The following is a 12,069-nucleotide window of genomic DNA, read 5'->3' as shown; positions in this document are numbered from 1 at the left end:
CCTCTAGTTCCTAACTCTCCATAGAACTCCAGATCCTATTGTCAAAGCTCTTCCCTCAGACATTTCATACTTACTGTCATTTTCTATCTCAAAATGAAAACAATCCCAACAAGGGCATTTGTCTACCAAAAGATCTAGATGAGAATGTTCACAGCAGCTTTAGTAATAATAGCCTAATACCAGAAATAAGCCAAATATCAATGTAAAAGGAATACATAAATCGTGGTATATTTATATGATGGAACTGCACAATACAAAAGAATTAACTACAGCTAATCACAACATGAATTTAACACAGCATAATGATGAGTGAAGAAAGCCGGGTACAAAAGAGTGTGTCCATATATTCTGTATGATTTCATTTACATGAGGTTCAAAAATGGGAAAAACTAAAACTGGACCACTTTCTTATACCATACACAAAAATAAATTCAAAATGGAATAAAGACCTAAATGTGAGAGCTGAAACCATAAAAATCCTAGAAGAGGGGTGCCTGGGTAGCTCAGTCGGTTGAGTGTCCGACTTCAGCTCAGGTCATGATCACAGTCCATGAGTTTGAGCCCCACATCGGGCTCTGGGCTGACAGCTCAGGGCCTGGAGACTGCTTCGGATTCTGTGTCTCCCTCTCTCTCTGTCCCTCTCCTGCTCATGCTCTGTCTCAAAAATAAATAAAAACATTTAAAATTTTTCAAAAAAAAAATCCTAGAAGAGAACACAGGCAGTAATTTCTCTCACACTGGCCATAGCAATACTTTTCTAGATATGTCTCCTGAGCCAAGGGAAATAAAAGCAAAAATAAACTATTGAGACTACATCAAAATAAAAAGCTTCTGCACAGCAAAGGAAACAATCAACAAAACTAAAAGGCCACTTACAGAATGGGAAAAGATATTTGCAAATGATAAAGGGTTAGCATCCAAAGTATATGAAGAACTTACACAAATCAATACCCCAAAATCAAATAATCCAATATAAAAATGGGCAGAAGACATGAACAGACATTTCTCCACAGAAGACATCCAGATGGTCAACACACACATGAAAAGATGTTCAATATCACTTATTATCAGGGAAATGCAAATTAAAACTACAATGAGATATCACCTCATACCTGTCAGAATGGAAAAAACAAAACAAAACAAAACAAGAAACAATAAGTGTCAGTGAGGATGTGGAGAAAAAGGAACTGTTTTGAACTGTTGGTGGGAATGCAAACTGATGCAGCCACTGGGGAAAACAGTATGAAGTTTCCTCAAAAAGTTAAAAATAGGGGCACCTGGGCAGCTCAGCTGGTTAAGCATCAGGCTCTTGATTTCAGCTCAGGTCATGATCTCATGGTTGGTGGGATCAAGCCCCACACTGAGCTCTGCGCTGACAGTGTGGAGTTTGCTTGGGATTCTCTCTCTCTGCTCCTCCCCCACTCATGTTCACGCTCTCTCGCTCTCTCTCTCAAACATTTTTTAAAAGTTAAAAATAGAACTACCCTACAATCCAGTAATTGCACTACTGGGTATTTATCCAAAAAAACACAAAAACATAATTCAAAGGGATACATGCACCCCTATGTTTATTGTAGCATTATTTACAATAACCAAGTTATGGAAGCAGCCCAAGTATCCATCAATAGATGAATGGATAAAAAAGATGTGGGGTGTGTGTGTGTGTGTGTGTGTGTGTGTGTGTATAATGGGTGGAATGTTATTCAGCCATAAAAAAGAATGAAATATTACCATTTGCAGCAACACAGATGGAGCCAGACAGTATAACAATACGTGAATAAGCCAGCCAAAGAGAGACAAATATCATATGATTTCACCTATATATGGAACATAAGAAACAAAATAAATGAGCAAAGGGAAAAAAGAGAAAGAGATAAGCTAAGAAACAGACTCAACTATAGAGGACAAACTGATGGTTACCAAAAGGCAGAGGGCTGGAAGGATGGGTGAAATAGGTAATGGGGATTAAGGAATGCACCTGTCATGATGAGTACTAGGTGATGTACAGAATTGTTAAATCACTGTATTATGCACTTGAGACTAATATAACACTGTATGTCAACATACTGGAATTAAAGGAAAAAAAAGAACAGTAAAAACTAAGTCTAAAGTGATAGAAGTCAGAACAAAGGCCAAGTCTAGGCAGGATTCGGGATCATTGATTGAGAATAGTCATGAGGGAACATTCTGGGATGCTAGAAATGTTCCATATCTTGACCTGGGTGATGTTTACTAAATGTATACATACTTAAAATTCCATCAAACTGTACCCTTAGGATCTGCGAAGTTTATATATGTTACATACATTTTTGTGTGTCTGTGACCTCAAGTTTTAGAAAGGTAGCAATACATAATCATCAGAAATCGGAGGATGAAGAGATTCCAGGGTCACAGAATTCAAAGGAGAACAAGACTTGCAAAAAGATACAGTATAGGCAACCATATGAGTACTACAGAAGGAAAGATCCAAAAAGAAAAAGGTCAAGAAGTAGTCATTTATTAGGAAAGTGGAGGTCATGACTATTTTGAGGATAGCAACAGAAAAAGTCAGATTACCATGGGTTTACTAGACAGGAGGAGGAGATGACCTTCAAAAAATAGTAACGGGGAAAAAAAGATGGTGTGTAGTTTAACAGAAAGAAGGTCTACAGGTAAGTTTTAGGTTTTCTTGGTTTTTGGTTTTTGTTTTAGTGGGAAGAAAAAAACTCAAATATGTTTGAGAGCCAGTGAGTTAAAAATAACTTCCTAGACATGAGTTTCAGGTTAGTTCACCAAAAAAGCAATCTGCATGCAATTTTGAAGGCAGAAGTAAAGCAACAGCCACTATGCTCTAAAAGTCAGTGTGAGGCACCTCGCACTGCTGGAGCTTGTGCGTGTCGACACCGACGTGCTTGCTCCCCTTGTGGACAGAGGAAAGCATCTGAGCCTGCAGCTCCTCCAGCTCCTGCCGGATCTTCTTCAGTTTCCTGAATCCTGGCACACCTAGCCTCCTGCGCCAGGCACATGTGAGGCTCCATATCAAAGAACACCAGCTCTTCCTGGAGATCACCCCCACCGTCAAGACTAGAGGGGGCAGGAATCAGCGACAGGCGCTAGTTTGTGCTTATGGGCTCCAATTTATCCTAGCGGGTTCTAGTTCACATCCAGTTGTTCTTTCTGATTGCCAGCTCTGCTGACCTACCACCAGATACAAGATACAAGCCCTCTGTAAACTTCCTATCTCTATCATAAATGTCTTATTCCATATCCCTTTTAGTGATTCTGCTTCCCTGATGGGAGAAACCCTTAACAGATACAAGTGCCTACCAGCCTGCCTATCTTTCCAGCCTGATTCTCAGCCACTCTCAGTGTCGCAACCACCCGCTGAACATTCCCACTACATAGACTTTATACATGCTATTCTTTTTGACTGGACTCCACCCCCATCTGTTCCTGGCCTTTGCCTCGTGACAGCCCAACTTCCCTGATGTTATTCTCACAGCATTAGGTACCTTTCCTTCATAGCACCTATTGTAGTAATTATACATTATTTTTCAAGTTTATTTATTTGAGAGAGACAGAGAAAGCGGGGAAGGGGCAGAGAGAGAGAGAGAATCCCAAACAGGCTCTGCACTGTCAGCGCAGAGCCCAACGCAGGGCTTAACACGGGGCTCGAACTCACAAGCCGTGAGGTCATGACCTGAGCTGACATCAAGAGTCAGACGCTTACCCGACTGAGCCACCCAGGCACCCCAATTATACATTATTTTTAATTAATCAGCCTATAAACTTGCAAAGAACAGGGGTTTTGTTTGACTCTGCTCACAGGTGTATTCCAAGAACCTAAAAAAGCACCTGGGACAAGGTAAACTCTCAGTAAATATTTGTTGAATAAGTGAATGAAGCTCTGCGCCAAGCACTATGCTAAATACATTATGTAGGTCACCCTTGTATAATTACATGATACAAAAACACTATTATCATTCCCATTTTGCATATGAATAGATGAAGTTACATTGCCACAAGAGGTAAGACTCCTGTCCTTCCATTTATGTGCAGAGAACAGTTTTACTCAGGCATTCACACTCTTAATCCCTTTGCCCTTCACAACACCATAAGACCGGTTTAATAGGATTGTTTATTTTTTCATTTGACAAATGAAGAAACTGATATTTAAGAAGTTAGTTAACTTGCTTAAGGCCATGCAAAATACCAGTTACAACTAGAACACAGATCCAGCACCAAGTTCATTGCTTTTTTAACATTTTTTTTAATGTTTAATTATTTTTGAGTGAGAGAGAGAGAGAGACATAGTACAAGTGGGGGAAGAGCACAGAGAGAGGGAGACACAGGATGTGAAGCAGTCTCCAGGCTCCAAGCTGTGAGCACAGAGCCAGACATGGCGCTCAAACTCACGAACCTGGATATCACGACCTGAGCCAAAGTCTGACGCCCAACTGAGCCACCAAGGCACCCCTCATTGCTTTTTTAAAACCTTGATCCCTCTACTTCCCTGCAACCAGGCCCCAAATTTATCCCTCTACTGCTATCCACATTCAGATTCACCAAATCTCTCCTTTCAAGATGGACTTGCACAGTAAACTCTCAATCAGCACTAACTTCATTTTAGAAATCAATAAAGTTGAGGACAGACACGGCAGAGCACCTTAAACAACACATAGTTGTATGCTAATGACCAACAAAGCCATGGTTTATTTTTTATTAGCATCATTTTAACACATCTCAAGCTCGTAATAAAAGGGAACGGGGGAATATGGATGCAGTTAATTTTTCCGAAAGGGAAATGAAGGAAGGAAGAAGAAAGAGAAAAAGTAAGGAAGGAAAGAGGAAAGAAGGTGGGAGAGAAGGGTGGAAAGTTAAATTTTTCTTCCTAGCAAAATCAAAGCAGCTTTTTCAGCCACATAGGAAATATGATTTCATTACCCTCTACAAAACATGCTTAGTCATTAATCCTAAGTAAATCTCCTGGCCTCTGACATAAAACCTATCCGTGTGACACATTCTATATTTCAATTTTCAATCACAAGAGGTTCTTATAGTTCCACAATGTCAGAGGAGATAATTTGAGAATGATGACAGCAGAATAAGACGACAAGGCGGATAATCACATTGACGACACATGCCAGTCTTCATAAAATTCAACTCCATGGTTTAGATACTTCTCACAAACTCTAGAATCCAATCCAAGGGAATTATCCCTAGCTTGGTTCTTATCATATTGGAATGCTCTGGAAAAAAATAGTCCTTCATTCAAAACCTACACTCAGAAAATGTTCCTCCATTCTCTAATATTTTACCTCCAAACTGTTCTATTGCTTTTGAGTGAATTTAATCTTGTGTCTTACAAAGGCTAACAAAAGCATAGGATTAAACATTTCTTTAGGGCTTAAAATTCTTTAATTTTCTTAATATCCTTAATAGCAAAGTTTCTTAAGCTAAATTATCTGTAAAACCTCAAAAACCTAATTTCTCCTTCTACATACAATCAGACACTTCAACTTTAAATATCTAATTTCAACTTTGAATATATGATGCCTGTTGGTTTTTTAAGCATCTCATTTTTAGGTGCACTAACAAGCAGAAATACAAATGTTTATTCTCAGTCACAAAACTTAAAGTTCTCATTTGGTTGTTTGTTTTTATTTATTTTGAGAGAGAGAGAAAGCACAAGTTGGAAAGGGTCAGAGAGAGAGAACAGAGAGAGAATCCCAAGCAAGGCTCTGCACTGCCAGCACAGACCCCAAGGGGCTCAAATTCAGGAGCTATGAGATCATGACCTGAGCCAAAGTCAGAGGCTCAATCAACTGAGCCACCCAGACACTCCAAAACTTAGGTCCTTAACTTCCTTTGCAAATATCTGATTCTACCATAGCACATTTTTGCATTATGCATTTTTGTAAGTCACTAGCACTAGACAATGAGTAACATGTACTAAATACTTAATAAGCACCAGATACTATTCTAGTAACATAACATCTATTAACTCATTTAAATGTAGAACTATAGGTATCCTACAAATGATTTAATAATTAATAGGTTGAAAGAAAATACACAAAGGAAAAGGTAAAATAAGCCTGCATTTCATCTAAGCAAAGCTGATGTAGCAATTTACAAATCTATTTACTGGACAGAGGAAATGGTTTGTTGTTATCTGAAAATATACTAAATGTAAAAAACACATACATCCATGAAAAAAGAATGGTTTCTTTTTTTTTCCCCCGTTGATTTTACAAATACAGTTTTTAAAAGAATGCTTTCTCAGCCACCATTATAGAAGCTGTTATTGAAAACCAGCTGGCTCAGTTGGGGGAGCATGTGACCCTTGCTCTCAGGGTTGTGAGTTCGAGCCCCACATTGGGTGTAGAGATTACTTAAAAAATAAAATCTTAAAAAAAAAAAAGCAAATTAAGATTATAATAAGAATGAGTAAATTTTTATTTAGATGCAAAGAAAATGAATAAGTTATATATTTGAAATAAATAATTAACATGTTCTTTTTAAAGCAGTTACTATAGAAAAATAATATTGTAAAATAAATAAGCTTTCTAAGACCAAAATCAAAACAAACAACAGAAAATTACTAAATATACCTACTTCATACAATGGAAAATATAGTTCTTGCTAATAAACACATAAAAAAATGTTCTTGTCATCATGACATTAAGCCTAACAGATTTGGGTGTCAAGTGTATAATAACATGGCAGAAGCATTTGTAGGTTAATACTCACTTCTTTGTACAATCTAGAAAATATATACCAGATACAATACACTATGTAACGTCAATATACTTCTGCTAAAATTAGGATTCTTACATATTTGAGGTATTATTTATCTGTAACAAATTAATTTGTTCTATCTGCCCTGTAAATCACTCTGTAAAGTTTAAACTTTAATCTAAAATGATTTTAAAGTATTCAATCTATATTATTGAGGCTGTTCAATGAAAGCTAACTCCATAACTCATTGAAATAATTATGTGGGTAACTAAGCTCCTGATAAAAGTAGCCATTTCCTCTCTAATAAGCAGTGCTCTCCCTTTTTGTGTCAGCCATATGGTAATCTATTATTTGGCAGAACAATAACAAAAACAAAACGCAGTGTTTTCTACATGATACGAAATGTGTTTGTTAGCACATTGCCTAAAACATAGTAGGCACCACAAAAAAAGTTAGCTATTCATAATTGTTGGTATTATTCACCAAGGAAACCAGACATGATCCAAAAGCTTTCTGTGTTCCACACATTGCATTATATAGCCTTCACAGTGAGGCATTTCAACATAGGCTGCACCAGAGGAGTTTTAAAAAATATCAATGCCTGTAAAATACTCAGGAATAAACTTAACTGAGATCTGAAAGACCGAAAAGTACAAAACGTTGAGGAAAGAAATTAAAGAAGACACAAACAAATGGAAAGAATCCCATGTTTATATACTGGAAGAATTAATACAGTTAAAATGTCCATACAACCCAAAATTATTTACAGATTCAGTGCAATCCCTATCAAAATCCCAAAGGCACCTTTTTTTCAGAAATAGAAAAGTCAATCCTAAAATGCATATGAAATTATAAAGGACCCAAAAAAACCAAAACAATTTTGAGAAAGAACAAGAAACCTGAAGACACCATACCTCCTGACTTCAAAAGACATATAGACCAATGGAACATTAGAAAATCCAGAAACAAAGCCATGTAAATACAGCAAACTTATCTTCAACAAGAATTCCAAGAATAAATGATGGGAAGGGATAGTCTCTTCAACAAATAGTGTTGGGAAAACTAGATAGCCACATGGAAAAGAATGAAATTGGACGCTTATCTTACACAATACATTAAAAATCAACTCAAGATGGGTAAAAGACTTAAATGTAAGACCTGAAACTGTAAAATTCCTAAAAGAAAACAGAGGGGAAATTCTTCATGACAGCGGTCTTGGCAATAATTTCTTGGATATGACACCAACAGCACAGGCAACCAAAGCAAAGATAGACAAGTGGGACTCCATCAAAGCAAAAAGCTTTTGCACAGCAAATGAAACAATAAAAAAAAAAAAAGTGAAAAGACAACCTACTGGATGAGAGAAAATATTTGCAAACCATGTATCTAATAAGGGTTTATTATCCAAATATATAAGAAACTCCTTCAACTCAAAAGCAACAAACAAACAAACAAACAAACGATTTAAAAATGAGCAAAGGAGTTGAATAGGCATTTCTCCAAAGAATGTGCAAATGGCCAACAGGTATATGAAAAGTTGCGCAACATCACTAATTATCAGAGAAATGCAAATGAAAGCCACAAAGAAATATCATCTCACACGCATCAGAATGGCTACTATCAAAAAAAGAAAAACCAAAGGATGGCCAATGTTGACGAGGATGAGAAGCTGGAATTCTTGCACACTGTTAGGGGCATATAAAATGGTATAGCCACTGGGAAAAACAGTAGGCAGATTCCTCAAAAAGTTAAAAAAAGAACTACCCCATGATCCAGTAATCCCACTTCTGGGTATTTATCTAAAATAATTTAAATCAGAGTTATATAACATTATACTATACGTTAATTAACTGGAATTAAAATTTTAAAAATTAAAATAAATCAAGGTTACAAAGAGATACATGCACTCCCATGTTCATTGCAGCATGATTCACAATAGCCAAGATGTGGAAACAACCTATATGTCCATCAGTGGATGAGCAGACAAAAAGAATGTGGTGCATACATACAATGGAATATTATTCAGCTTTAAAAAAGATAAAAATCCTGCCATATATGTCAATATGAATGAACTTTGAGGACATCATGTTACATGAAATAATCCAGTCACAGAAGTAAAAATATTGCACAGTACCATTTTTATGAAGTATCTAAAAAAGTCAGACAAGTAGAAACACAAAATAAAATGGTAGCTGCCAAGACCCGGAGGGAGGGTATCTGGAAAGCTGCTATTCAAAGAGCATTAAGTTTCAAAAGAGAAAAACAAATACTGATGCCTGGGTCCCAGCCCCAAACGTTCCAATTTAATTGGTTTAGGATGCAACCTGGGCATAGAAATTTGTTAAATCTCCCATGTCATTTAAATGTACAGCCAAATCTGACAACTGCTGTTATTACTGTTTATTTATTTTTGAGAGAGAGAGACACAGACTATGAGCAGGGGAAGGGCAGAGAGAGAGGGAGACACAGAATCTGAAGCAGGCTCCAGGCTCCGAGCTGTCAGCACAGAGCCCAACGCAGGGCTTGAACTCACAAACCGCGAGATTATGACCTGAGCCAAAGTCAAACACTTAACCGATTGAGCCACCCAGGCACTCCAACTGCTGTTTAAAGAGATACGTTATTTCATTTAGTCCTTATGGATTACTTTACTAATTCCTTTTTATAGAACAGAAAACTGAGACTCAGAGAGATACAGTCAGTAACTTGCCAAAGACTTGGAGAGAACTGTTCAACTCTCAAAACCTTTCTTTGCACAATACCATGTTGCCTTCTGAACTGCAAATATCCCAAAGCCATCAGTATGTTTCTTACAATTTTCAAACTCTGCTGAGAAAAAAGTCAAATAGTTCCTTTGCAAATCTGCATATTGGTATTGAAAGGGCCTCCCATGAATTCTGAGCTTTGGTATTTGTTTTTATTTTGCTTTCAAAAATGAACCTTGAGACCCACAGAGGCTCATGAAATCAATTTAGTGACATTCAGTAAGCAGTTTTTAAAAAATTTTTTTAATGTTTATCTATTTTACAGGGAGAGAGAGAGAGAGAGAGAGAAAACAAAGCATGAGCAGGGGAGGGGCAGAGAGAGATGAAGACACAGAATCTGAAGCAGGCTCCAGACTCCAAGCTGTCAGAACAGAGCCCAACGCGGGACTTGAACTCATGAGCTGTGAGATCATGACCTGAGCTGAAGTCAGATGCTAAACCGACTGAGCCACACAGGTGCCCCTCAGTAAGCATTTTTAAATGAAATAACAGAAGAGATAAAAATATAACAGTGCCAGATTGCATTGCATGCAATAGTATTAACTGTAAGTACTGAGTCTAGAAACTTTTATTTCTATCTCTCTGTGTGTGTGTGTGTGTGTGTGTGTGTGTGTGTGCATGTGTGTATGCTATGGCAAGTAGTAAACGGTATTTCTTACCATGAGTTGCAGCCAAGTATGTTTGAAAGTTATTGTAGGTAGGGATAAAATTACAGGATAAAAATACAATCCTGAAATAGTTATTCATTTTCTGATTTGCGTCCATTTACTTATGTTGTTCTTTAATCCTAGAACATCTTCCTTCACTACCCAGCATTCAAATACAGCTTAGTTGTCCCTCTTTGCCTTCTATCTCCTAAATGGAATTAATGGTTCTTTGGCGCATCACCACTGTTACAACATCTACCACACTGTATCATATTTTTAAAGTATTTGATTTAAAGTTCTTTGTTGGAAAGGGCAGTGTCTCTCATTCTCAGAAATATGAACACAGAGCCTGATACATAGTGAAGCTTAGTACTTTTTACAGTTAGGGACAGCAGCTATCTATTATTTTACTCGTGAAATTTTGGAGATACAGAACTAAGAATGAATCTTAATTTTCTTTCTGAATAATCACAAATTAGCATCAGAGGTACTTTAATATCTGGTTTATCCACACCTGGTCTAGATGATATTCTTGTCTGCCAAAGCCTACATCAAAAAAGAAGGAGGACAAACTCTGAAACTGACTCTAATGGATTAGCTTACATGGTTTATACCAGTCTACTCTCTTACCTATTTTAATATTAAATCGCCTTCTCTAATTCCTGTTTCTATACTTGCAATAAAATGAAATGATATGAAAATAGATTTATGAACACTCACCAAATAAAATACCCTAAATAAGTTGTGGTTTGTTTCCATTTTATGAATGGTAATAGGGAAAAAACATTTTTACTCAAATGCCAATCCAAAGGAAACAAAAAACCATTTACTGTCTCTTGATCTTAACTTCTGAACTCCATCGTAGTCTTTTTATCACCTATGTTCATCTAAATAAAGGCATTTTCTCAGGTCTTTCGCATTTCTTTATTGAAATATTGGAACCATGTAATTATTCAAAAAAGTATTTTAAAAATATATATAATATGTAAAATATGTAAATATATGTATACAAATACACAAAAATATGGCTTTAATATTTTATATTCCTGACCAGCCAAAAGTCGAATATTATCACAGTAATCTGAATAATCAAGACGTTTAACAGATACCATTCGCTAGATCTAGTAAGTACCAGGTAGTATGGAAACAACATATAAATTTAGATAAACTAGAACTAAAGTTTATTTACCATTAGAAAAAAATAATTTAAAATGATAATAAGATAGAAATGAAAATTAAAATTGGAAGAATGCCAGAGAGCATGCTCCATAAAAATCTATTTCAGGAATCCATTTAAAAAATTCTGCCAGTCTTTCTGCAAAGTTAGCCTTCAATTTTTGTAGTTATAAATTTATGCAATCTTAAAATGTGAAAAAGAAAACCACATACCATTTCTTTGTTTCAAATTTTTGGCCCAAATCAAGTGGCTCAGCGATCTTCTACATTATGCATCTTCATGTAACATTATGGGCCCAACTATTAGAGTCAAAAGCCAGCCACGGCTGGAGCTGACTGCCAGACAGCATCGCTGATTCATCTCAGGAAGAAAAGGCTGCAGCATCCACAGTTCTGATGATGTCCAAAGAGGGTAAAGAATTGGTCATAAGCCAAGAATTTCCTCTTGGAGAATAAACAGAAGGACTGTAAGTAGACATAGCTTACAGCTTGCTACATTTGAATCTTAATTCAAATGTGGTGCTTTGGAGGCCAAAAAAAAAAAAAAAAAAAGGCGTGGGGGGCGCTACAGAGTAATAATTTCCAAAGCCATACTGTGACCCTAAGATTGGACAGCCTAGGTATGTTTTTAGGATACAACGATGTTTTCCTTATTCATTTAATTCCACTAGCAAAAGTTATGTGACTATTTCACCTATTCTACACTAAATATTTAAGTTTGTACTTTTTAAAAAATTTTTCTTTAATGTTATTTATTTTTGAGA

At 36.5% G+C, this 12,069-nt stretch overlaps 1 protein-coding gene across 8 annotated transcripts in view; it reads right to left on the bottom strand.

The window, feature by feature from the left end:
* Window positions 1-12,069, bottom strand: part of TTLL7 (tubulin tyrosine ligase like 7) — a 145,839-nt gene that overhangs the window by 118,897 nt on the left and 14,873 nt on the right. The window contains exon 1 of one of the 8 annotated variants that reach the window (XM_058716818.1): window positions 11,519-11,538. The exons of the other annotated variants lie outside the window; for them this stretch is intronic. The gene's annotated coding sequence lies outside the window, so the exon portion shown is untranslated. Of the gene's footprint in view, window positions 1-11,518; window positions 11,539-12,069 lie in introns of those variants that run through there. 8 annotated transcript variants of the gene reach the window in all.

The sequence above is a fragment of the Neofelis nebulosa genome, chromosome 2 (assembly GCF_028018385.1).
Source record: "Neofelis nebulosa isolate mNeoNeb1 chromosome 2, mNeoNeb1.pri, whole genome shotgun sequence".
In the NCBI taxonomy this organism is placed as follows: Eukaryota; Metazoa; Chordata; class Mammalia; order Carnivora; family Felidae; genus Neofelis; species Neofelis nebulosa.
Note: the sequence above shows the minus strand (reverse complement) of the source record. Positions and strands in the feature narration are given on the sequence as shown.